This window comes from Phascolarctos cinereus, unplaced genomic scaffold (genome assembly GCF_003287225.1).
Source record: "Phascolarctos cinereus isolate Bilbo 61053 unplaced genomic scaffold, phaCin_HiC Scaffold_1;HRSCAF=81, whole genome shotgun sequence".
Lineage (NCBI taxonomy): Eukaryota > Metazoa > Chordata > Mammalia > Diprotodontia > Phascolarctidae > Phascolarctos > Phascolarctos cinereus.
In genome coordinates this window covers 173,431,826-173,456,885 of record NW_027555514.1, presented here as the reverse complement: position 1 = coordinate 173,456,885, position 25,060 = coordinate 173,431,826, and the positions used below count along the sequence as shown (strand labels likewise).

Here is a 25,060-nt window from a genome sequence, read left to right as displayed (position 1 = left end):
TAGTTTCATAGATGATAGCTCAAAACATCATGAGAATTTTGATATATTTTAACAATGGGTTTAAAAATGAAAAGTTCAAATTACTTATGGGAACTTTTGTCTACCATATAGACCAAAGCTCTTCCTGATGCAAAATATTATCCTTTCTGCCCATAAGTTTTCCTAGATAACTAGGAAATCTTGGAAAATTAAATACCTGAAGATTTTAAATTGTGGGTACCCTAAGGGCAAAGGAGAAAGAGTAGTTTCAGTTAAGTTGCGGCATATTTCTAATGATGTTAAAAATTCAAAAAATGATATAAGGGATATCATTGAGAAAATATCTGATCAAAAAGTTTATGGTACAAATGAGAGATAACATAACTTTGAGACAACCTGAGGTCTCCATTTGCACTCTCAAAATGTAAAAATATCTTCAACATTTGGGGTATATTCTTTGAAGAAAATCCATGGAAGAAGATGGGCAAGAATTATACAGATGAGGAAACACAGATGGGTTGTAATCTACTCCAGTAAATGGAATAGTCATACTGATAAGCATCAAGAAGTGCTAAAGTAAGACAAGAACCTGGGTATATTAAATTCAATAAATTTTAAAAAAAATTTTTTCAGACCAGAATGGTGATTAATTTGGTGTAGACAAATCCTGGTGTGGAAATTCATGTTACCAATATAAATCACTATGTCCCATTTAACCTATAGCATAGAGGAGTTGCCTAGGACACTGAGAAGTTAAGTGATTTACCCAGGATCATACGTCACCATACACAAGAGGATCTACCTGAACCAGTCTTCCTGATTGTGAGATTAGTAGCTTTCCATTCACTATGTTTTCCTGCTTTTCAACGAATTGCCCTGTTATACATTGAGCCAATCAAATATATATATATAATCATAACAACAGCAGCAGCAACAATAAAAAACAACAATTCCTTTGTGTTTATATAGCACTTCAAGATTTGTGAAGTATTCTCCTTACAACAATCCTATGCGTTAGGTAGTCCAAGGTTAATGAAAACCATTTTACATATTGGAAAGCTGAGGCTCAGACAATAGTTTGCCTAAAGAGCCATACAAGTAGAAAACATGGGAGCTGGAACACATATTAGGTTCTTCTTAACTCCAAAACAGTTTTCTTAGTCCTAATTATGCTTCTAAACTAGGCTAATGGCAACATGTGTGAAAGAAGCCAAGACAGACTTCATTGTTTCAAAGAAACTTGGCAGGTATCAAGAAGGGGTGTGTGTGTGTGTGTGTGTGTGTGTGTGTGTGTGTGTGTGTGTGTGTGTGTGTCTTTTAAGCCTCAATAAAATATTTTTGAAAGAGGAGAAGATAAATTTAAGAAATGTTACAGTAGATTTGAGGAAAAACTTAGCAACTATCTTAATGTTGGGGGTGTAAAGAGAGAAGGGTCAAAGAGGCATCAAAGCTTTCAATCTTGAGTGACAAGGAGGATGGTAGTGCCATCATCAGAAATAAGTTAAGATGAAGGAGAGTTAGAAGGGAAGATAATGACTTCAGTGTCGGACATGCAGAATTCGAGTTCCCAATGGGACATCTATCTTGAGATGTCCAGGACACATCTAGAGATGCATGGATGGAGATTAAGGGGAGGACTCCAACTGGATATAAAAACTTGACAGTCACTTGCATAGAGTTAATAATTAAAGCCAATGGAGTGGCTGGGTTTGCCAAAGGAAAAAAATGCAAAGAGGAGACAAGGCTAAGGATTGAGCCTTAGGCAACAGCTACCCTTCCAGGAGAATTGGATGAATATAAGCCAATAAGTACAGAACTAAATGGAGCAGTCAGGCAATTAGGCAAATAAGGTCATGGGACCTGAGGGAGGAGAAAATAATGAGGAGAGGGTGGTCACAGACTCCAATGTTGCAGAAAGGTCAAGAAGAATAAAGAGAAAGAAAAAACCATTGATCAAACAGAATAAAGAGAGAGAAAAATGATACTGGACTTGGTGTTTAAAAGATTACTTATGACACTGGAGAAAGAAATTTTAGCTTAGATTTGTGTACAAGTCATATGACAGAAGACTAAGTTTTGTTGTTGTTATGTTGTGAGTAAGTAGTGGAATAATAAAATTAGTAGTAGTAGTAATAACGATAACTAGCGTTTATATAGTGTTTTGATGTTTGCAAACACAATACACACATAAGTGTGTGTATATGTATGTATGTTGTCATTTACTAGCTTTGCGAACTTGGGCAAGTCACTTAACCTCTGTTTACCTCAGTTTCTTCATCTGCAAAATGGAGATAATAACAGCAGCTACCTCCTAGGGTTGTTATAAGGATCAAATGAGATTGTAGAGCACTTAGAACAGCCTGGTACATAATAAATGCTATATAAGTGTTAGTGGCTGCTGCTGTTTTAGTTGTTATTGTTGCTGCTGTTGTCATATTTGATTCTCATAACAACCCTGGGAGGTAGGTGTTATTATTTTCCCCATTTTACAGATGAGGAAATTGTAACAGGTAGAGATTAAGAGACTTTACCAGCATCACGTAACTAGTAGATGTCTAAGGCTGGTTTTGACTTCACATCCAGCATTCTCATCCAATGAAGACAGTAGATGTTTAGTATCGTGAATCTTCTTTTAATAAGTTGAGTGGAGGGGGAGAGGATAGTTTTAAGACACAAGCTTAAAAGTGAGAGAGTTAATTTCTTTTTTTTCCCCTCAAGACAGGGGACATCTGAGCATATTTGTAAAAGATGGAAAAGAACCAGGTATGGGGACAGATTAGAGATGAGTGAGAAAATTATCAACAGAGCAAGGTCCCATAATATACTAGAGAGCATGAATCAAAGGAATATGAGGGGTTAGTCTTTGTCAGAAATATGTCTCTCTTCTTCTTTGGGACCCAAAGCAATGAAGACAATATGGGTATGAACAGAGACATTTAAAGAGGAGGTAGGGATGGGGGAGTGTATCTCACAATGGATGGTCTTCTCAGAAAGGTGTGAGGTTAAATGTTGATAAAGGTAGGAATGTGGGAGAAAATGGGAGTTTAAAGAAAGAGCTTTGGAATATCTATTCTGAGGAGTGTGACAGGAAGTTAATAACAGATTAATTAAAGGATTTCTGTGTATTGAATAAATGAATGATAGATATCAGAGCCAGAGTCAGTGCATTTCCAGGATATCTACCTGAAGTTCTCAGTGAATCAGGAAGAATAGAGAAGAAACAACTTTATATTCTAATAGAATATTGGTTGTCAGATAACACTCCAAAAATAACAATAATGAAAAAAAATGTAAGATGTTCTACTATCCATTCATTCTATGGTGAGTTTCAATGAAATTCAATCACTATAGCCACTTATTTAGGCCTTATCTTAGGAAAACATTATTTTAAGGAATAGAGAGGCTTATAAAGATTATTTATTATAAAAACACCTTTTATTGAATTCTGAAAGCTAAAGAAAGAAGTCCAAGACTTATAAAACAAGCTGATAAAAGAATTATCAAGCAAAAAAAGAAAAGTTAAGCCACTGATTAGAACAATTAGATAAGGACAGGAGAAATTAATCTTTACCTTTTTTAAAAAATAGAGGATAACAAGTTTGGTGTTTATATATTTATATACACATACATATATATGTGTGTATATCTGTGTACATAGATACACACATATGCATATACATACACACATGCATATACATATGCATATACATATAAATGAACATATACATATACATATATTAAGGGCATCTTGGTGACTTAGTGGATAGAGTGCTAGGCCTGGAGTCAGGAAGATTCTTCCTAAATTCAAATCTGACCTCAGTTTTGTGACCCTGGGCAAGTCACTTAACCTTGTTTGCCTCATTTTCTTCAGTAAAATGAGCTATAAAAGGAAATGGCAAACCACTCTAGTTATCTTTGCCAAGAAAGCTCCAAGTGGGGTCAGATACAATTGAAACAACTATATAAATGTATATGTTTGAGTTTGTGTATATACACACACACACACACACACACACACACACACACACATATATTCATACACACATCATATATAATATATGTTCATACGTATTGTTTGTGTATGTATAGTTGGATAATCAGAAGGTGCTATATCTTATTTACTTTGTGGCCCATATTTTTCCAGGATGGAAGGGGAATGGTAAAAATTATATCCCTAATTATAGAAACTCGACTAGCTTTTATCCCCCACTAAATTTAAATCTTTGTGACACAGAAGGTGGAACGGCTATAGGGAAGATGTTTTGATAATGAATGATAGAGAATACTGCCAAAGCATTCAGTTCATAAGCATGTATTAAGTACTTACTGGGATACAAAGAAAGACAAATTATAGTCCCTACCTTCAAGGAGCTCATAGTCTCATGGGTAAAAACATACAAACAAATATGTACAAATAAGCTACATAAGCTAAGGAAAGGCTTTCTGTGGAAGGTTGGATTTTAGCTAGGACTTGAAGGAAGCCAGAGAAGCCTGGGGGCAGAGAAGAGAGGGGCAAGCATTGCAGACATAGGGGACAGCCAGAGAAAAGGCCTGATGTTGTAAATTTGTGTAACAGCAGAGCGGACAATGTCACTGGATTGAAAAGTTTGTGTGCAGAGTAAAGGGGATAAGAAAACTGGAAAGTTAGGGTAAGGGGAATATATCATGAAGGGCTTGGTTGCCAAAAAGACTTTGTATCTGATCCTAGAGGAAATAGGCAGCCACTGGAGTTCATTGAGTAGGGGGTGACATGGGCAGGCACTGATTGCTGCTTGGGAAAATCACTTCGGTGGCTAAATGGAGGATAGACTGGAGGGGAAAGAGATTTGTGTCAGGCAGATCCACAAGCAGGCTATTGTGACAGTCTAGATATGAGGAGATGAAGGCCTGCTTCAAACTTCTCAGGATCTACTTCTATGGGTCGGCGTTCTCCTAATGTTGACTATTATCATTTGCTTCTATTTCTTATAGGTCTCTGCATGGGCAGTATAAAATAGTGAAAATATTCAAATATCGAGTCCAAAGTTGTTGCTTTTAGGTTACTGCTATTACTTTAATTAGATGCAAATTGGTTCCAGACAATGCTGACACTAAAAAATATTTGGTAGATCTAGGCATACCAGAGCCATAGTGTCTACCTTCTGCCACCATCATTTGATTCAGCTGAACTAGACTTATTGTGCAGTCATTTCAGTCATGATTGACTCTTTGTGACCCCATTTGGGGTTTTCTTGGTAAAGATGATGGAGTGATTTGCCATCTTCTTCTCCAGCTCATTTTACAGATGAAGAAACTGAGGCAAACAAAGTCTTCCTGACTTCAGTCCTGGTACTCTACCTACTGCATCACTTAATTAGCTGCCCCCAATTAAAGTACACTTCTTAATTTTTCTACTAGCGTATTTCTCTGACCGTAAGGACTTCTAGTTTTCATCTTCATGGAAGAGGAGTGATGAAAGGAGAGGATCTAGAAATCAATTTCCACATAACTTGTACTCTCACTGTCTCAGGATTTTTTGAATAATCACCAACGCTGATAATTTAAAATATATAAATTGTGAGGTTTCTCTCAGTCTAACCCTGCTAGCAATCACTTTACATACCCTCAATTCTTTTTCATCCTTCCCCCTCCCACATTGTTGTAATGTCCTTATCTGACTTTATTCCCAAGATAATATATCTCTACACTTCATATATCACAACTCTTTGTTTAAATATTAGTAAAATTGCATTCAATTAATTTAAAAAAGTTAAATTAAAGATTAGGCATATACTATCATATGATAAAACTGAAGCAATAATTTCACATAAGCTGCATCAAATGGAATAATAAGACAAGCATGCAAATTAATGACAGAAAAATGACATGCAGGAAATTATATAAAAGTAGTTACCAAGACAGTATTAGGTTTCCAACAATTAGTAAATGAATGGTCAAATAATATCCACTAGATATGTACCATGTACACAAGAACATCATCCTTTCAAATATTTGGCTTAATGCAATACTCTTGCAGTTTTCTAGACCAAACTGCCCTTCCTTGGCCACCACTCCCTTTTATGTGTTTGCTCTTATATTCGGATATACATTTATTAAATGAAGGATTGTCTTTGCTTTTTTGTGTTTGCATTCCTATTGCTTAGCACTGTGCTTGGCACACTGTGAGCGCTTAATAAATCCCATTAATTAATTCATTCATTCTTTCAAGTAGAAGCATTGCCAAATATCTTACATTTATTGTAAGTACAGTAGCTTAGTAGTGTTTTTAATTCTTTTTTTAATTAAAAAATCCTGGACAAGTCTCACAACAATGTACTCAGGAACAAATACACCGTTCTCCCACCCCTTGGTCTGCTACTGGCTTGTCTCCTTACACATTTTCTCTCACTGGGATTAAAGACACGGGGGTGTGCTTTAGAAAATCTGAAAACTTATCAAAATTGCAAAAACTGTCTGGGCCCTAACCCAGAGTAAAGCAGGGAAATTTCTTCTCTTCTAGGCTACTTTTCCTTATCTCAATCTTTAATCCTGTATTTATAGGATTAGATAAAAATCATTATAAATGATCATTTGATTTAAAAGCAGTATCAGGTAATTAATGAATGTAAATAATTATATTAAAATTTAAAGAAGCTGTGATGAGGTTTGTAGCTAGAGTTGCCTGCCCTGATAAAGCAGGGGGAAAGGATCAGTAGATGGCATTCATAAACTATCACAGATTACTGGTTCTTCCCAGTCTCAGTTCAAGACCTCTCTTCTACCACATTATTCTGCCACCACTTGTCCCATAAATCAGCTGCCTTCCCACCCTAGAGAAACTTCTTACCTGGGGCCCCACTATTCTGAGTGGTGATTGCTTCTTCCAGACCACTAGCCCAGGAAAAAAGCCCTAGCCATGCTTCACTTCATTCCTGTCTTTCTGACTGTCTCTTCCACAGCCTCACTAATCTCTCTGCCCCATACGTAGCTTCTCTCTCTCAGTTATGGGACCACGAATCAGGATCAAATCAACTCTACTACAGTTCCTGGATAATGTGTGTCAGTATGTTCTCTCAGAGACACCTTTTCATCCCTCTAGTTTTCTGGACCAAACTGTCTGTCCCTAATCATCTATCTCTTTTTTGTGTTTTCTCTTGCATTAGAATGTTAAATTTCTTTAGGTCAGGGACCTGTTTGTATTCTCAGCTCTTAGCACTTTGCTTGGCACACAGCAAGTGCTTAATAAACGCCACTTCTTTCCCCTTCCTTCCTTCCTTCCTTCCTCCCCCCCCTTCCTCCTTTCTTTCCTTTTCTCCTTTGGAGTTCCATTCCATGCACTCATCTGTTTTCATCCTGTTCTTGCCTCTCTGCTTCTTAGTGAAGTAGCACATATTTTCTTCTCAAAGCCATTGGAACCTCCAAAAAAAGGATAACATCTGGTAACAGTCTGATCCACCAAAGTCTCTGGGATCTCAATTAAGATACTGCATAGGTATGCTAATTCTACATTATCCTGGGTCTCAGTAACCTCAGGCTATAATGACAATTAGCTTATCTAAGAGACCTCTATCTGAATGCTCTAGTGGGTCCTAATATAATAACAATGTTACAACTCCTAAAGTAATATCTTAGTTATTTAAAAATTCCATAAAGATAAAGCCTTTAACCAAGGATGTGACTCTAATTGTGGAAATTTTTGGCATTCGTAAGTGAAAAATATATAATAACCTAAGTGGGAAGTTCAATATTGAAGAGAGAGACTTCATCGTGCGTGGTTTGTCCTTTGTTCTTGAAGAGAACCATGACATCAGGGAGATGATGACATGACTTGCAATTGAAGTGGATTTGAGTGAGGAAGGGCTGTGCAAAGTCACCAGCCTCACTTTCTCCTCCAGAGACATGTCGGTCCAGTGGCCAGATACAGATCAGGATGACTGGAGATGGCTCAGGATGCAGTGGGAGAGCTTGGCCTTTTTAAGCTAAGGTCTTTTCAACAGACTTTTAAATTCTATGAAATCATACCACATAGGCTTAAGTGAGTATCTTACCTACAGTATCTACTTTTTTCTTTGGTATACACTATCTCACTACTGACCTAGCATCATTTTCCAGACAGTGTTGACTTACTGTTTGACACGTCAGTTTCCTAAGAAAAGCCAGGAGAAGAGTACTGGTTACTTTCTTTCAGTCAAGCCATGGGATATTCTGACAGACCAGTTAACCAAAAGCAGTTAGAAGACCAATGTTAAAGGTAATAACTTGAACTAGAATTGGAAAGAAAATAGAAAAAGAAGCAACAATAGTCAAAGGACACACCACTGGCTTCACATTGTTCTTTCCCTGGAAGGACACAGTGTGTCATGATGAATTACAGTTAATTTGATCCAGCAGTACAGTTAGGTTGAGACCGACAACCCATGATGGCAAACAGTGCCTGCAAGATCATCTAATGAGGGGGCAAGGCTGCCTCACTATAGCCGCTTCACTCAATTAGTCGACAAGGCTTTTAATGCCACTCTGCACAACTAAAGCAATTTTGATTACTTAGAGCCAAGTCTCCATTTAGAATGATTCGGAAGCTGAAGCACTTTTAAAATATGTATATATAAATTATCTAGAGAGTATTTGAATGGTAATAAGCTATTTGAAAGCCAGTCACATTAGCCCTTATTTTTGCCTAAGTAACATTGAAATATACAAAAAAAAGTTTAAATGATAGGATTTACTCTAGCAAACTAAATGTAAATAAGATAGCAAGTGATTAAGGATATGTAGGGTGTGTATTCACTATGTGTATGCGTCTTTCTGTGCCAGGAATACAGTTGGTGCATTATTTTCATCAGCCAACATGAACAAGGGTGTTGCTTATCTAAGATATGTCTTATGTATAGACATACATGGTCATACTTTCATATTCTGGATCTTACCTTTCTTAGTTTAGAAGTACAGAGATTTATCAGCATTGGCATTTGCTGGTAGAGTGAATGGACATGGCCACTTCACCAATTCTTTTCACTACTATCTCTTAAGGTAGAAAAAAAAAGGATAAAATAAAACCATTTCTTCAGTATTTATTCCACTAAATGATCTTGCTGTTTCATGAAGAATGGCCTGCCCTAATGGAAACCGTTTCATTTAATACATTCCATTCTGTAGTTAAAAAAAAAAAACACTGTGTCTACTGTGTCCATAGTGTGCTTTCATTTTGGCCATCTCTATTTTTTTCACTACTTAGTATGCTTACCTCTTAGAATTACTTCTTTGTAGAACACGGTGAAAATTACATTGCTAACTGCCCAGCTGAAAGGGATCTCTCCTACCTCAAATTTCTTATACTATTTTGCCTGGACCTCTCCCTTTTCCTGACCATATTATCTTTTGCATTATATTTATTTGTTTTTGCTGTATATGCTAAGCTATGTCATTTTTCATCTTTTTATCTCTAGTACCTAGTACAGTGCTTGTCCCTGATAGGCATTTAATAAATATTTGCTGAAGTGCATCCTCAGTCCATTTAGTAGAACATATTCAATGAGAGGCATAGATCAGGTATTCGATAAACATTTGTTGAAATGAACATGTAATTTGTCAAACTAAGGAAATTACTGTTACTTTACAAGTGAGCACACCTTTCTTCCTTGACTTTTTCAAATTCCCAGGAAATGTCAAAGCACTAAAAGTGGGGACTGCCAAGTGGAAACCATAGTGCTTGTTTAATAAATAATGTTTAAATGCTACATTAACTTTGAACTTTTTTTTCCCTCAGAAGAACTTACAAGTGCTAGGACACCATTCAATGCACCAAAAATAACTATTTACATAGTTTTGCTTTTTTTTTTAAAATAAGAATTCATGTTTAATAAAATGGTGACTCAGTGGCCCAAAAAAATTAATTCAAACTTTCATCTCAGGAAGTAGGCTATACACTAATAGAAATCTGGTAAGAAGGTATTATTTTCTCCTGCTTCTTCTTCTTATATCTATGTCTCTGCCTGTGTCTCTGTTTCTGTCCCTCTGTCTCTCTCTGTCTCTCTCTTTCTGCGTCTCAGTCTCTCTGTCTGCCTGCCTGTCTGTCTGTCTCTCTTTCTGTCCCACCTTCGAAATGAATAGTGGAGGAAGATAAAGGACTAAAGGCAGGTATAAGGATCCCAGAAATCATGAAATAAAAGAATGAGGAGTTATCCTAATAATATACAATCCAATTAGTATCAAACCCTTACTGATTTTCTTTTTTTTCCCCTTCCTATCTGGCATTTTATCTAATGTGAGGTAATAGAACCTGCTCCCAGTCTGAAGGACACTTCTAAAGGGACCGATCAATTCCAGGGCCCCATCAGGGATTATAAACCACAAGGGACAACACTGGGTTGAGGAGGGCCCATTTTATGCAATTTGTGAGTTGATCAATTTCCTTTAAGACTCTGCTAATATAATACTGAGTCTTTGAATTAACTTAATGCCCTGGAAATCTTCCAAATCAGTATCAGAGTAAATACCCCTCATTGTGGATTTGTAGAGGCAGGAATCTTGTCTTGTACCAATACATACTATGAACACAGAAGTTCCTGGTTAAATATGTACTCCGTAAATGTGTCCACTGAGTCAATTAAAAGCCTGACACCAATTCTTAGGGGCCCATCCTTAGAATTAGGACATGTATATGAGATGTACTTAGCTTTTTTTTTTTAAATTCAACTACCTATAAGGGACCAAGGTGATCATCATGACCAAATTTTCTTTTAGTACTACTTATATAGCTTAACATTGTTTGTAGGCTAAACACTTATATGTCTACAAATCTCATGTCCCTATCTTCTGTAGCAACATTTGTTGATAGGGATGATATACAATAAATAATAATAATAATTTTTAAAAGCTGGAATGGGAGTAAGAGGACCTGAGTTCAAATCACCAGAAAGGGTTTCAGGTCATGTTCACCCAATAGCTGTGATGTGTTCACTGCCTACATTTGTGACCTCAAGGATGTCATTTAACTTATCTGGGTCTCAGTTTCCTGATAGTGAAATGAAAAGGCTGCTTTTGATGACCTCCAATGCCCCTTCCAGGTCTAAATCTCCATCCTAGGATGCCATAACCTCTGACAGAGCAGAAGTTAGCAAGTCAACAAATACAGAAGAAACTCTCAGAAAAAAAGAAGCACAATTAACAAGGCTACCCATAAAGAATAACATTGCAGCTGATATAGCAGAAGCCTACTCTGGAAAGAAAGGGAAGAGGAGACAGGAAGGATGAAAAGAGAAGGTTGTTATTACTTATAAATAAAAATAACAGTAATAACAACAAAAATTACAAAGTCTGAGAAATCTCTAATAGATATTTCAAAATGCCAGAGAAATCAAATTTACTTTTTGTAATAACAAAACTTATTTTACACTTTCTTCCAGAGGACCTGACTGAGGAATATCCAATATCTACAAGAAAGCCCCATGATTCTAGTAAGGATCACATAATAGTTTAAATGCTCTTCTAAATTTACATGTATCATAGAGCAATAATAAAGTTTCATTCTGTTAGCAAGCCTTCCTCTTGTTCTAGATCCATCCTGATAACCTTAGGAAAAAAGCTGGGCTTGGAGGATAGTCTAAGCAAACAGGCAATATTAACAGTTCTTTATATCAATATTTCATTTAGAGCACAACACTTTTCTTAAGATTTTTATATAGATTTTTTTTCTGCTTAATAACATATTCTACTTTCTAAAAAGTCAAAGGTATAGAAATTTAAGTTCCAAAAGGTACACAACTTCTCTTTTTGTTATATATTACCTTGCTGTAAAATAATATAAGTATAGCCATGTACAGTAGAAAAGGCATGGAATAAGGAAAGACAGAAAGGACTGCAGAGAACCATTAGGGTAAGGAAGAAGGGTAAAGGCACCTATTGCCAGATAGAAGGTATAAAGACTCTTTGTAGCCACTTTCCTCCAATGTGAAAGGGATTTAAAAGGAACTCTGCATTTCCCAATGATAATTTTGTGACTTGAAACTCTATTGGGAATATATTTCGCACACTACAGATAACCAAGATGTTTGCATTCCCACCAATCTAGAGATAAGGCATTTTACTCTTACAGACATAAAACACACAGTATATGAATGTTTAATGGAGGCTAAAACTGGGAGCAGAATAGAAAACAAGAACAGAGCAGGTTAAAAAATATCTGGTTTCTCTCTATCAAAATACTAATTAAAATTCATGTTCATGGGGATGATTATACATATGTTTTTGAACTAAAAGTCTAACCTGGCACTATTTTTTGGCCTTATTTTTGTGACAACATTTTTGTCCATATGGCATGAAGTGAATCATTTTACATCTTTTTTTTTTAAGCTCTATGTGTTTTTCTTGTTGTCTATTCTCTCTTCTCCCACCACACACACACTGGCAGCCGCTACCCAGGCACCAAATGCCAACTCAACCCTGCAAGCTGGCTAGTATAAGGACTACACAAGTACTGGCATTTTCCTTTCTTTGCAGAAATATTCACCTCCCCACCCCCAAACAAACCTCTCTCTGCCTCTCTCTCTCTCTCTCTCTCTCTCTCTCTCTCTCTCTCTCTCTCTCTCTCTCTCTCTCTCTCTCTCTCTTCTTTTCTCTCTCATCTGATACCACACAAAGTACAGCAGCCTGAGCATGCTTTCTTTGCTTGTCTTCTAATATTGCTCCCAACTCCCAGATTCCAAGAACTGTTCAAGTTTTAACCTGTCCCTATGAATTCAAATGTTTATTAAGTCCTTACCATCTCCTCTTCCCCCCCCCAATCTTCTTGCCTTATGACACACAAGCCCTTATAAAGTCAAAGTAAATCAAACCAATGGAATTAGCCTAGATGCAGCAAAACTAGAAACCACAATTGGCCCACCAGCTGGACTCCTGAAAATCCTTGACTGCAATGATCCATAGGCCCATTTTCTAGACAGGTATATATTCCTGCCCCATGTGCCACAGAGGAGTCCGTCACGTGTACATATTGGATAGTACACGTTTAGTACACATGAGTCTCCTAGCTTTCTGACATTGCTGAATTTGTGTAGAAGGGCAGCAACTCCACCTAACAAATGCAATTTTAACAACAATAAAACAACCTAATAGCTTAACATGCCAGGGGGCTAATGTGGCGGGCCATTTACCGCTGCACTAAATAGCCCCGGTTTGATTGTCATTGCCAAGTGTCGACCTGAGAATTGTGAATTCAGGAGCAGTTCCTAATTCATTAGATAAAGGGGGTCATTGCTCATAGGGCTGGGAAGAAACAGAGAGGACAAGGAACCAGACACTGTTAAGTGTCTGAAGACAACCAAAAAATGTGCTACCTATGATAGAATCAAAAAGTTTGGCCATTGGTACCCTTGGGTTCTGTTCTTTGTAGTCCACTATGCTAACTTCTAACTTTGAGCAAGTTCTATGTGTCTCATAGGAATCATCTGGAATGGGGCTAGAGGATAAAGAGATTGCACTACTTTCCCTGCTTCTCTCAAAGATCTGTTAGTTATTATTTGTAAATTACTTTAACATCTTGGCACAAACATAAAAATATATAAAGGATTTTTACTTAACCTAAAATCTACCAGTGAATGAACCTGCAAGATGATGCTGTCTGTAAAAAAGAAAAAAAAAGCACTATGGACAGTTGTAACCTGTCTAATAGATGGAATGGCAATACTATGAATAAAAGTGTGAACAAAACTCTTGTTAACATGCTATATCTAATTTTTTTGTTTTATTTTTTGCTTAGGTAGTTCTGAAGAACAAGTTCAAAGTTCTGCTATATGATATGGGAACAAAAAGCATCTATCTTATTTTCTAGTGGGGAGAAAGATGAGAAAATTAAATCATCAAAATTTTAAAATGAGATCTCTGAAAGGGTACATTTTTATTTCCTGAACATTAGCCCTAAAACAACTGATTTCTCTAATTCCTGCCATCATTCAGATTGGCCTTGAATTACCTCCCAATAGGCCTCCCATGTGCTTGTAGATGAGAGTGTGTAATGGGGGATCTGTTAATTAACTAGAAGCAAAGTTGCACGGTGGGGATCAAACACTGGATGCGTCCTAAAACTCCCACAGAGAAGATGAAATGCAGCGCAAACTTTAAAGACTTCCCGTCATTAACTGAGACCTTGGCTGCTCCTGGCCCAGACCCCTCCTGTTTCAGAGAACAATGAGGACAATGATGGCAGAAATGAAATAATGCAGTGAGGAACAAAGGAATTAGCTATTTACCTATAGAGGAAGAAAGAAAATGGGGGAGGGGGAGAAAAAGAAGGAACTTGATTTTCTATGGTTCCTGTCTACTTTTAATTAATTTATGGCTACCAGGGAATTACACAGAGAAGCACACCCAAGAGCATTATGTTGAAGAGCAGCGTTAATACATGTAACATGTACAGCTCCTAGTCATAAAGAAAACAAGCTGAGGCTAGAAGGGTAGTGTGAGAGGCAAGGGGAGAACAGAATTGAATAAATGACAAGAAGTTGAACTAATCTTTCACTCTTAGAACCAACAAGAATATTATGATTTAAAAACCAAAAATCTAAAAAAAACGTATTTCAAGGATAATAAACCCTCTTGAATGAGTCCTCCAATCATCACTGCTGTGCAGTGAAAGGCAGTAATTGTGAACCGCCAGAGCTAAGATTTTGCAATGCTCATTGGCCCATAATGACAACTTGCCAGGAACCTATGGGCAACTTTTGTACAAATTTATATAAATATTTTATCAACATAAAATGTAGACAATCATGAGATTGGCTTATTTTATTTCATTCCTTGATAAGATAAAGAGGAATCTGAGTGGACCAACAAGTAATAAAACTACATCTGAAGAGAAGTCTTTATTTCAGATATGAAGGAAGTACACTGGGAGATACTTTCCACATCCCCAGAGTTGAAGGGCTACAATGAAACTAGGGACAGATAACATCAGCATGGCATGAAGAGAGAAAGTCCTGGCCCCTAACTTCCCAAGGCTCAAATTCTTACTCTGAGGGAGTCTCTTACACTGTCTCAAAGGGAGAAGTATTACTCAGAGGTGCAGATTACAGCACTTCCTCTTTTCAAATTTAAGTTAAAAAATTAGAAAAATAATTTTCCTTTTTAAATTGAAATAGGATTTTGTTTTATTTTTTGCATTCAGTAAAACAAACAAATCTTCTATGATTAGGTTTAGTTTATTTGCAATTTATGGAATAAAACAAACACCTAATAACATAGCATAATAAAAAAAAGATGATCACACATGAAATCGCAGATTTCTTATGTACAACTTACTATTCTTTTTAAGTATATAATTAAGTTACAATGCAAATTTCTTTTTTTTTTTCTCTGTTATCACAACAAATTTCCAGTGACATCCTGGCACTGTAGCAATATTTTTCCTTAGGATAATGACATTTTCCTCTTCTATTTGATTAATTTTTTTCCCCTAATTGTTTCACCAAAGGGCCCCCAAAGCTTTTACCACCTCTAGTGAAAAACAAACAAACAAAAAACTCTATTTTTATTCTTTCTATTCTTTTTTCAAGTCTCTGCTAATGAAGTGGCTCTCTTCCTTGCAGGCCAATCCCTCTCCATGGGCTCTTGATTCCATTCTTTCCCATCTTCTCTAGAAGTTTTGCCCCTCAATCATCTATTCTCTATCTGATCTTTAATCATTCTCTTTGCACAGGTTCCTTTCCCTACAGACTTCCACCTTCTCTTTCTCTTCCCCAGTCTTCAGATCCTAAGAATAAAATCCAAACCAAAACAAACAAAACAAAACAAGCAAACAAACAAAAACCTTTTACTGGACTCTGTCATCCCCTCAAGCTATTGTTCTATGCCTTCCCTCCCATTCTCAGCCACTCCTAGGAAAAGCTTCATTATTTCTAGTTCTCCTCTCACTCTTTCTTGAACATTTTGTGGCTTTGATTACTTCACTCAATTGAAATTGTTCCCTCCAAATTTACCAATGATCCCTTAATTGCCAAATCTGAAGGTGTTTTCTTAATCCTCATTCTTTTTAACTCTGCTGCATTTGATATTGAACCAATCTTTCATCCAAGATACTATCTCCTCTCTGGGTTTCATTATTACTCTTTCCTGGATCTTCTCTGGGTTTCCCTAACCTCTCCTTTTCAGCCTTCTTTTCTGGTTAATTATCCATATCATGCCCCTTAACTGTGAGCCCTCTAACTAAAGACTCTCCCATGGGCCTTCCTTCTCTCTCCCTCCCTCCCTCCCATGTTAGTCATCATGGTAACCTTGGCATTATCCTGGACTCCTCACTTTCCCAAACAGTTGCCAAATCTTGCCATTTCTACCTTCATTTTTTATCTCAATCAGAACTCTTCACTCACACAATTACTATCTTAGTTCAGGCTCACATCATCTCTCCCCTCGAATATTGCAACAGCCTCTTAAATAGTCTGCCAGCCTTGACTTCCCCTCTGTTCTAGTTCATCCTACTTGTTGTCTCCACCATTAGAATGTAAGCACTTGGTGAGAAGGGATTATTTCATTCTTTGTACTTAGATCCCCAGAGCCTAGCAAAGTGCCTGGCACATAACTGATAGATAGATAGATAGATAGATAGATAGATAGATAGATAGATAGATGGATGGATGGATAGATAGACAGACAAATATATAGATAGATCTCTTTGCAGGTAACTCACAGATGTATATATCACAATCTCTGACCTCTTTTTTTCTGTGCCATAGCCACCATCTTAATTCAGGTCCTCATCACCTGTAGTCTAGTAGTCTCTTAACTGATCTCTCTGCCTCAACTCCCACTCTACTTAAAACCATCTCCACAATGTTGTCAAAGTGATCTCCCTTAAGTGGAGAATTGACCATATCATTTCCCTACACAATGAACTCTAACAGTCCATTATTGCTTATAGGATAAAATTATAAAGTCCTCTTTTTGGCCTTTATAACTCTTTCGAAACTGGCTTGAACGCTATAATCCTGGCATATGGTAGGCACTTAATAAATGCTAGATGATTGAGTTTTTTAAATTAATTAATTAATTAATTTTTAGGCAATTAGGGTTAAGTAACTTGCCCAGGGTCATACAGCTAGTAAGTGGCAAGTATTTGATCTAAGGCCGAATTTGAACTCAGGTCATCCTGACTTCAGGGCCAGTGCTCTATATACTATGCCACCTAGCTGCCCCCAATTGACTGTTTTGTTCAGAGGTAGTTGTAATAGGTTCCTTTGTTCTCATGAGGGAGACTTGGGGGACAATTCCCCTAATTTACTTTTTATATTTCAAGAACCTCAGAATACTTTTTTTAAGCAAAGTATAAAAAATAGGTTGAGACCACAACTATATATCTTAATTCATTTTCTTGAACTTAATGATAAAATTTTATGGGGAAGTCAGGATTCTTTCTTGACACAAAGAGATAAACTAGATAGTGATGAATATTTCTGTATGGCTCAAAAATGCATTTTGTAAACCTTAAAGTGCTACATAAATGTTATTTATCATCATCATCATCATCATGCCAAATAATATCAAATGAACTGAAGCAGATGGGAAAAAAATCAAAACTCCCAAATGTCATTAGAAATTAAGATTTTGAAATAAAGCAGAGTAGCCAGGAATCAGTGCTCTTTTCTTAGAAATATGGGACTCCTGTACTGAAAGACTGAGGCTTTCAGAGCATGCCTCATGCAGAGAAAATAAGGTGAGATGGTCAATGCTAAACCTAAGATTTATTGGAAGAAGCTAAAATGTGCAGTTTAATCAATGACTATTTTAGTCCTGTATTTTATTAAGATATATATATATATATATATATATATATATAGATATATATATATCAGAAGTTTTTTTTTAATATCATTGACCCCTTGGAAAGGTCATTGCAGCATTTGGACCCCTTCTCTGGATATTATTTTTAAATGAATGAAAACAGAATTACAAAAGAAAGCAATTATACTGAAATATTTATCTAAGAATTAAAAAAAATTGAAAGGCCCCCCTTACTGCCTACAAAAATGCTTATATCTCCCCCAGCCTAAAAAAATACTCCCTTGATCCTTCTGTCTTTGAAAACAATCATCCTGTTTCTATCATATGACCTTTATAGATAAACTCCTTGAAAAGGCTATCAACAATAGGTACTTCTACTTTCTCTCATCACTCTCTTAACTCCTTACAATCTAATTTCTGACCTCATCATTCCATAAAAACCTGCTCTCTCCAAAGTCACCAATAATCTCTTAGTTGCCAGATCTAACGGCCTTTTCTCATTCTTCATTTCCTTGACTTCTCTGCAGCTTTTGACACTAATTACTCTCTCCTTCATATTCCCTTCTCTCTATATTTCCAAGACAACAGTCTCCTGGTTCTCATACTTCCTATCCAACTATTCCTTTTTGTTCTTTTTTGGTGTTGGGTTTTTGTAGGGGTTTTGGGGTAATTGGGGTTAAGTGACTTGCCCAGGGTCACACAGCTAGTAAGTGTCAAGTGTTTGGTCTGAGGCCGTATTTGAGCTCAGGTCCTTCTGACTTCAGGGCCAGTGCTCTATCCACTGCTCCACCTAGTTGCCCCTTTTTTGTCTTCTTAGCTAGATCCTCTTCCAGACTGAACCTTCTAAATGTGGGTTTGCCTCAGGTTTCTGTCTTGGGCCCTCTTTTTTTCTTCCTCTGTAATATTTCACTTGCTGACATGATTACTCCCATCTTTAGGCTGATGATTCTCAAAGCTATCTATTCTGCTCCAGTCTCTCTAACCTCCAATCTAGTATCTCCAACTGCCTTTCGAAATCTTGAACTGGGGATGCAGTATACAGTTTAAACTCAACATGTACATAACTGGACCCATCTCTCCCCATAAACTCTCCTCCCCTCCTATCTTCCCTATTACTGGAGAGTGCAACTCTATTCTTCCAGTCCCTCAGGCTCAAAATCTTCAAGTCATCCTTCTCAGTATCTTTCACCCTCCATATCCAATCTTCTACCAAGCTCTATTGATTTCACCTTTGCAACATCTTTTAAATATACTCCCTTCTCTCTGACACTGCAACCATGCTAGTGTGGGATTTCATCAACTCATTCTTGTTCTATTACAATAGCCTATAGATGGGTCTTCCTGCCTCAAGTCTTTCCACACTCCAATTCATCCTCCATTCATCTGCTAAAGCAATTTTCCTAAAGTACAGGTTCCAGTTAAGTCACACACAGTCCCTAAATCAATAAACTCCACTGGCTCCCACTGCCTCTTGTGTTAAATACAAAATGCTATCTTCAGCATTTAAAGCTGACCATAACCTGTCTTCTTCTTGTACCTTTGTTGTGTAGTTGTTTTCAGTTGTGACAGACTCTTTGTGATCCCACTTAGGGTTTTCTTGGCAAAGATACTGGAGTGGTTTGTCATCTCCTTCTCCACCTCATTTTATAGATAAGGAAACTGAGGCAAACAGGATTAAGTGACTTGCACAGGGTCACACAATTAATAAGTTTCTAAGGCTATATTTGAACTCAAGAAAATGAGTCTTCCTGACTCCAGGCCTCCATTATGCCACTAGGTGACACCTACCAAATTTTCTTCAATTTAGTGACACTGGCTTCCTGGCTGTTCCATGAACAAGATGTTCCACTTTGTCTTCAAGTATTTTCTCACTGTTCCACAAGACTGGAATACTCTCCCTCTTCTGTTCTGACTATGACCTTCCTGGCTTCCTTCAAAGCCCAAGGAAAATCTCATCTTTGATTGGAAGCCTTCCCCAATCCCTCTTAATACTAGTGTCTTTTCTCTGCTAATTATTTCCTACTTATCTTGTTTATAGATTGCATTGTATGTATTTGTTTACATTTCATCTCTGCCATTAGATTATAAACTCCTGGAAGGCAAGGACCCTTTTGAACTTTTTATATCCCCAGCACTCAGCAGAATCACTTGATATAGGTTTATTGATTGATTGACTAACAGCATGTACAAATCAGGTTGTGCTCAACTGAATCAATGTTTTATCATGGATGATTGATCATCCCTTCTCTCTTCTGAATATCCTTTCCCTGATATGGTTAAGCAAACCTTTTTTGAACTGTTAGATGGATAATAAATGTCTCATCTTATTATAGTTTTAGACCTAAACTACCGCAGGGCTAGCTTAAGTCAGGTTTGGACTTTGCTTTCCGGAATGTCCTGCCTCATCTCTGGGCAGGATCAAAAAAGTATTGCAGATGACACATATGTTATATTTTGAGATAATTGAAACCCATCTTTTATTTTTTTTGTTGTTGTTGTTGTTTTTGTTTTTAGGCAATTGGGGTTAAGTGACTTGCCCAGGGTCACACAGCTAGTAAGTGTCAAGTATTTGGTCTGAGGCCAGATTTGAACTCAGATCCTCCTGATTTCAAGGCCGGTGCTCTATCCACTGTGCCACCTAGCTGCCCCTGAAACCCATCCTTTAATGCAGAAGAAAAATAACCCATCATCATGGATTGAAATCTTTCTAATACTATATCATACAGTCTTCTTCCTTTTTAATCAGAGGATCCCAGACACCATTGAAGTTTTTTTTTTCTTGATGACTTAGTCCAAATTATGAACATCTGTTGTTATATTGTGGTATAATATAGTGGTACCCGAGGTGTTATGAAGGACTATGGAGCTGTTGAATTTCTCCTAAATGGATCTAGACCACTTTTGAGCTACTGTATTGTTCCTGGTTTTTTTTTTCCTTCAATTTTTCTTTAGGTATCCTCATGAGACTTTTTGATGTCACTATGCTTACTTCTATTTCCTTTTGCTCATTCTAATTTGCTACTTTTAATCTACTGAAAGGTGGGACATTAAATAATTGTGCTTGTTAGAAGTGTATCTAAAGTAAGAATAAACAGGTTCTGAATGAAGGGTAAGGGGCTCTCTTATGAACTAAACAATAGTGTCTTCAGGCACAGATTTAATGAAATTCATTCTAGTTGCTCAGAGACACTTACCCCCCCCCCAACTTGATGGATTTCAGTTGTGTTGTAGATAGCTGTTACTTAAATAAATAACCCTAGTTAAGTGAGATGGCACAATGATACATTCTTAGCCAAATATAATAAAATCTCATTATTTTGAATTTTATTTTTTCAAGACTTGTGATAACTTGAGAGTGGACTGAAATTTACCCTCTTTTATGAAGACATTTTAGGTAATTAATAGAGATCACAAGCATGAACACACACACACACACACACACACACACGCACACACACACACGTGCACAACACACACACACACAGACACAAATCATTAAACATTGAGGGAAGAGGATATGCTAAGGTGAGAGGATGTTTAACAATTTAAGAGAACAGCCTATTTTTCAGTATACTATAGTGTATATAGTTCTGTAAAGGCTATGACTTTGATATGCTAATTACAAATCATTCTTTTATCCATTAAATTTTCTTCTAGTCCACACTTACTTAACCTATTCATGTTACTCTATCCACTTAAAAGTAGCAAAACAATGCATTTCATAAAAATGTATAATTCTGCTACATCTTTAAGTCAGACAGGCCTTCTGATATATTAGTCCAAACTAATTGAATTTTACTCTAATTTTTTAAAAGGCTTTGGATGATCTACCACCTCTGCCCCTCTCCATCTACGGGAATAATGAGTACTTGGAAGGCAATTAAACTCATATCAGGAAATGAGCCAAAGTTCTCACCTTTCTGATAACACTGGCTGGACCAGGTTACCTAGTGTGGTAGCACACTTTCTTTGACATGGTTTATGAGTTGGCTTTACCATCGTCCTTTTGACATGAGGTTGTAACACAACAAATTAATCATAGGATTATTCTATATTAAATTCATTGTATAGATGTAAAGCATTGTGAGAGAATTACCATCTGGAACTTTGAGACATTTTGAAGGTGACATCTAAGAGTTTCTGAGTGAAGTAAAATAAGAAGTCTGAATGCCAGATTGCTTCCATCTAACAGGAAAAACACTGGAATGGGGAATAAAAAAAAATCTCCACTATGATAGCAACTAGATTTTACAATGCATTTGCATAATCATAGAGAGTATTAGGGTCATCAATTCCTTGTCTTCCTATTGGGGAACAGAGATGAATCTAGCCAGAATAACAACAGTATTGGCAAAGTGGGGCCACAAGTAAGCATGAAACTGAGTTTGGCAGAAATGGAAGAGAAGTAAGGAGTTATTAGTAGCCAACTTTGCTTCAAAAATGTCATATTTTAGCCATACGGGCTCACAGGACTGGAGCATTCCAGGAGAGTTACACAAGACTATTAAACCAGTTGAAAGTAATAAACCCATTGGAGAGGTCAGTTAAAGGTCAATTTCAGCCAAAGGAAATTAGGTCAATATCTTCAACTCAGAAGAAGGGTGCAGATTTAGAAAGCCTGTGGGTCTTTCAGAGACCTATTAAGTGACGTCATTGGGAAAAGGACCAGATAACTTTTTAAAACTTGAGGTCATTAAAAGCACAAGTGTCTATATTGAAATGTGATAACAATTAACAAATATTTTATTTTCCTGTGTAATTAGTTCACTAATTTTGATGTTTGCTTTGTTGAACTCCTAATGGATTTTGCATGTTCTGAATTTAGCATGTTATAGTTAGTTTGAACAAATATTTTAACTTCAGGCCTGTACTAGGTTGTTATTTAATAAACGGCATAGGGCTGGATAAGCTGCAAAGTAGACCTATCTTTAAGACATAGCACTTAGAACCAAACCAATGCCGAATATTAATATAATAAAACTGAAATCTGCCCTGGAGTTATTATGAAACTAAATAATATTGACAACAGTTATGTAATCAGGGGAGCCACCTGTATATAAACTAATAAGAAACTAATACTAAAAATGTGTCAGGTGCTAATTTGTTTCATTTTTTTTTCAAATCTCAAAGTTTGAAAAATTCAGTTCCCAAGATTATAAGATATTGAGTGTAGATTTCGGTTATACTGTGTGTGTGTATGAGTGAGAGAGAAAAAGAGACAGACAGACAGACAGAGACAGAGAAATAGAGAGAGAGAGGAAAAACCCCTTTTGCAATCTGATGAGGCCTATGGAATACTCCTCAGAATATTTTAATGTATAAAATAAAATTGATAGGATCAAAAAGAAAACCACTATATTCAAATATATACACACAATAACACATTTATGTATATGCTCATAAAACTTCATGGACCTGGGTTCATAGGCCCCTGGCCTATACTATTTCCTATACTCCATTTTTTTCTAATTTGAATAGTGCATAGCAAGAATGGATGGGGTAAAAGTTACTAATGCATACACATGCACACACCAACATTCATACATCCACACACTTTCATGATTAAGACTCACTGCCCTACATTATTTCTCATGCTATATTTTTCTAATCAATTTAGTGTATAATGAGAATGGATGAGGTAAAAATTACTTTAGCTTTTAAATTCTTTCAGTTTACATTCTTGGAAAATGGTCAAATCATATCTTTCTTAAGTACTATCTAACTGCTTTGCTTAAGCACTTAATAATAATATCTCTACCCTACTGGAGTATGGCATTTACTAAGTATGTGTTACAGCCTCACTGAAGAGTGGGACTGAATCTTGTTTTCTTTGTACTGCCCATCATCTTATTCTCTTAGCATGATGCTGATGATAGACTAGACAGTCAGTAAATAACTGTTACATTGAAATTATACATTCAAAACTGATTTCAAATTATCTATTCATTGGAATTGTCTCAGGTATTAATGACTGCTGCATCCTTTGTGTAAAATGTGACACTTATCAGCCCAATTTTCTTTCCTATAGAAGAGAGAAAAAGCAGGCAAGAGACAATATGACCAGGGTTGCAGAAGGAAAAAAGAACAAGGACTACCCATCAGTATTCTGCTAGCAAACTTACTCTTTGCACATTCCAGGCACACTTGAGAGGACATTGTTGTGTCCACCACAAAAATGATGCATCTAATCTATTGTTGGTAGGCCCAGCAAATTATGACCAGAGCAATAACTGTAATGGGAGTAATCAGGGCAAAGTACAGGGATAATCATGTAAGTTAGGTCAAGAACCTCCTTCCCACAATGCTTCTCTGGCTCGCCTCATGACATTCTCCACCAGCCCGATACCACACATCTAGTCCAATTGCTGACCTTAAGCTGCATACCTGTTTCTTGTCACCATGGCACCCCTTCTTCTGGGGCCTGTTATCTTTTATCTGGTTAGCTAGGTCCTACTGAGGATTAGGACAATTTACCATTACTCCTCAGGGGCACAGAGAGGGGAGAGGCTGGCAATCACTACACCCATCCAAGGTACATTTTCCTCTGCAGCTCACATTATGCTAAAAAAAAAAATGGCGACCCATGTCATGATTTTCAGAGTTCAGCCAGGATCATTATAAGGTGAGCATACCCCAGTCTGTGCCCCTCCATTCCCTTCTCTAGCATCCTCTCTGGTAGCAGTGTTTCGGTATTTGTATCCATGGAGGCTAGAGGGAGTCTCCAGTTTCTGCTTCCTCCTCATGGGTCCTTGTGTCCTGAGAACCAAGGTCCTCTGGTTTGCCCACTCTGTCAAATGAATTTACTCCAGGTGCCAGGATTCCTAATTACCTTATGTCTCTGATTTAGATCCAGCAGGAAGAATCAGAGGGAAAATATTCTCTTGTCTATACATAGAATAACCTTCTATTCACTGATGAAAGAATTAGCCACACCACACATCTTTTATGTGAAAATAATAAAAAGTGTGAAGTTATCTGAGGCAGAGATTGCAAGTTAGTATGTTATAATCAAGTAGTAGTATCTGTTTCAAGTTAATTACCTTCAATTCACACAAGCCTTTATGATAAACTGGGAATATGTACAAGATATTGAGCTATGTTTTGTTGATATAAATATAGAAATGATACAACTCATGCTCTCAAAAAGTTTATAATCTAATAAGACTCTAAAATTCCTAAATTTAACTTAATTTTCCCCTAATTTGAAAATGAAGCTATTCTTTTGTAAACCCCATATCAGTATTCTGTCTTAGATTCTAGTTCACTAATTCTCCTGTATCTCCCATATATTGGAATTCCTTTGTATTTCTAGATCTTTCTTTTAGTATAGTAA

At 36.8% G+C, this 25,060-nt stretch overlaps 1 protein-coding gene across 4 annotated transcripts in view; it reads right to left on the bottom strand.

Moving 5' to 3' along the window:
- Positions 1 to 25,060, bottom strand: part of SOX5 (SRY-box transcription factor 5) — a 1,266,595-nt gene that overhangs the window by 836,535 nt on the left and 405,000 nt on the right. The gene's annotated exons all lie outside the window — the stretch shown is intronic.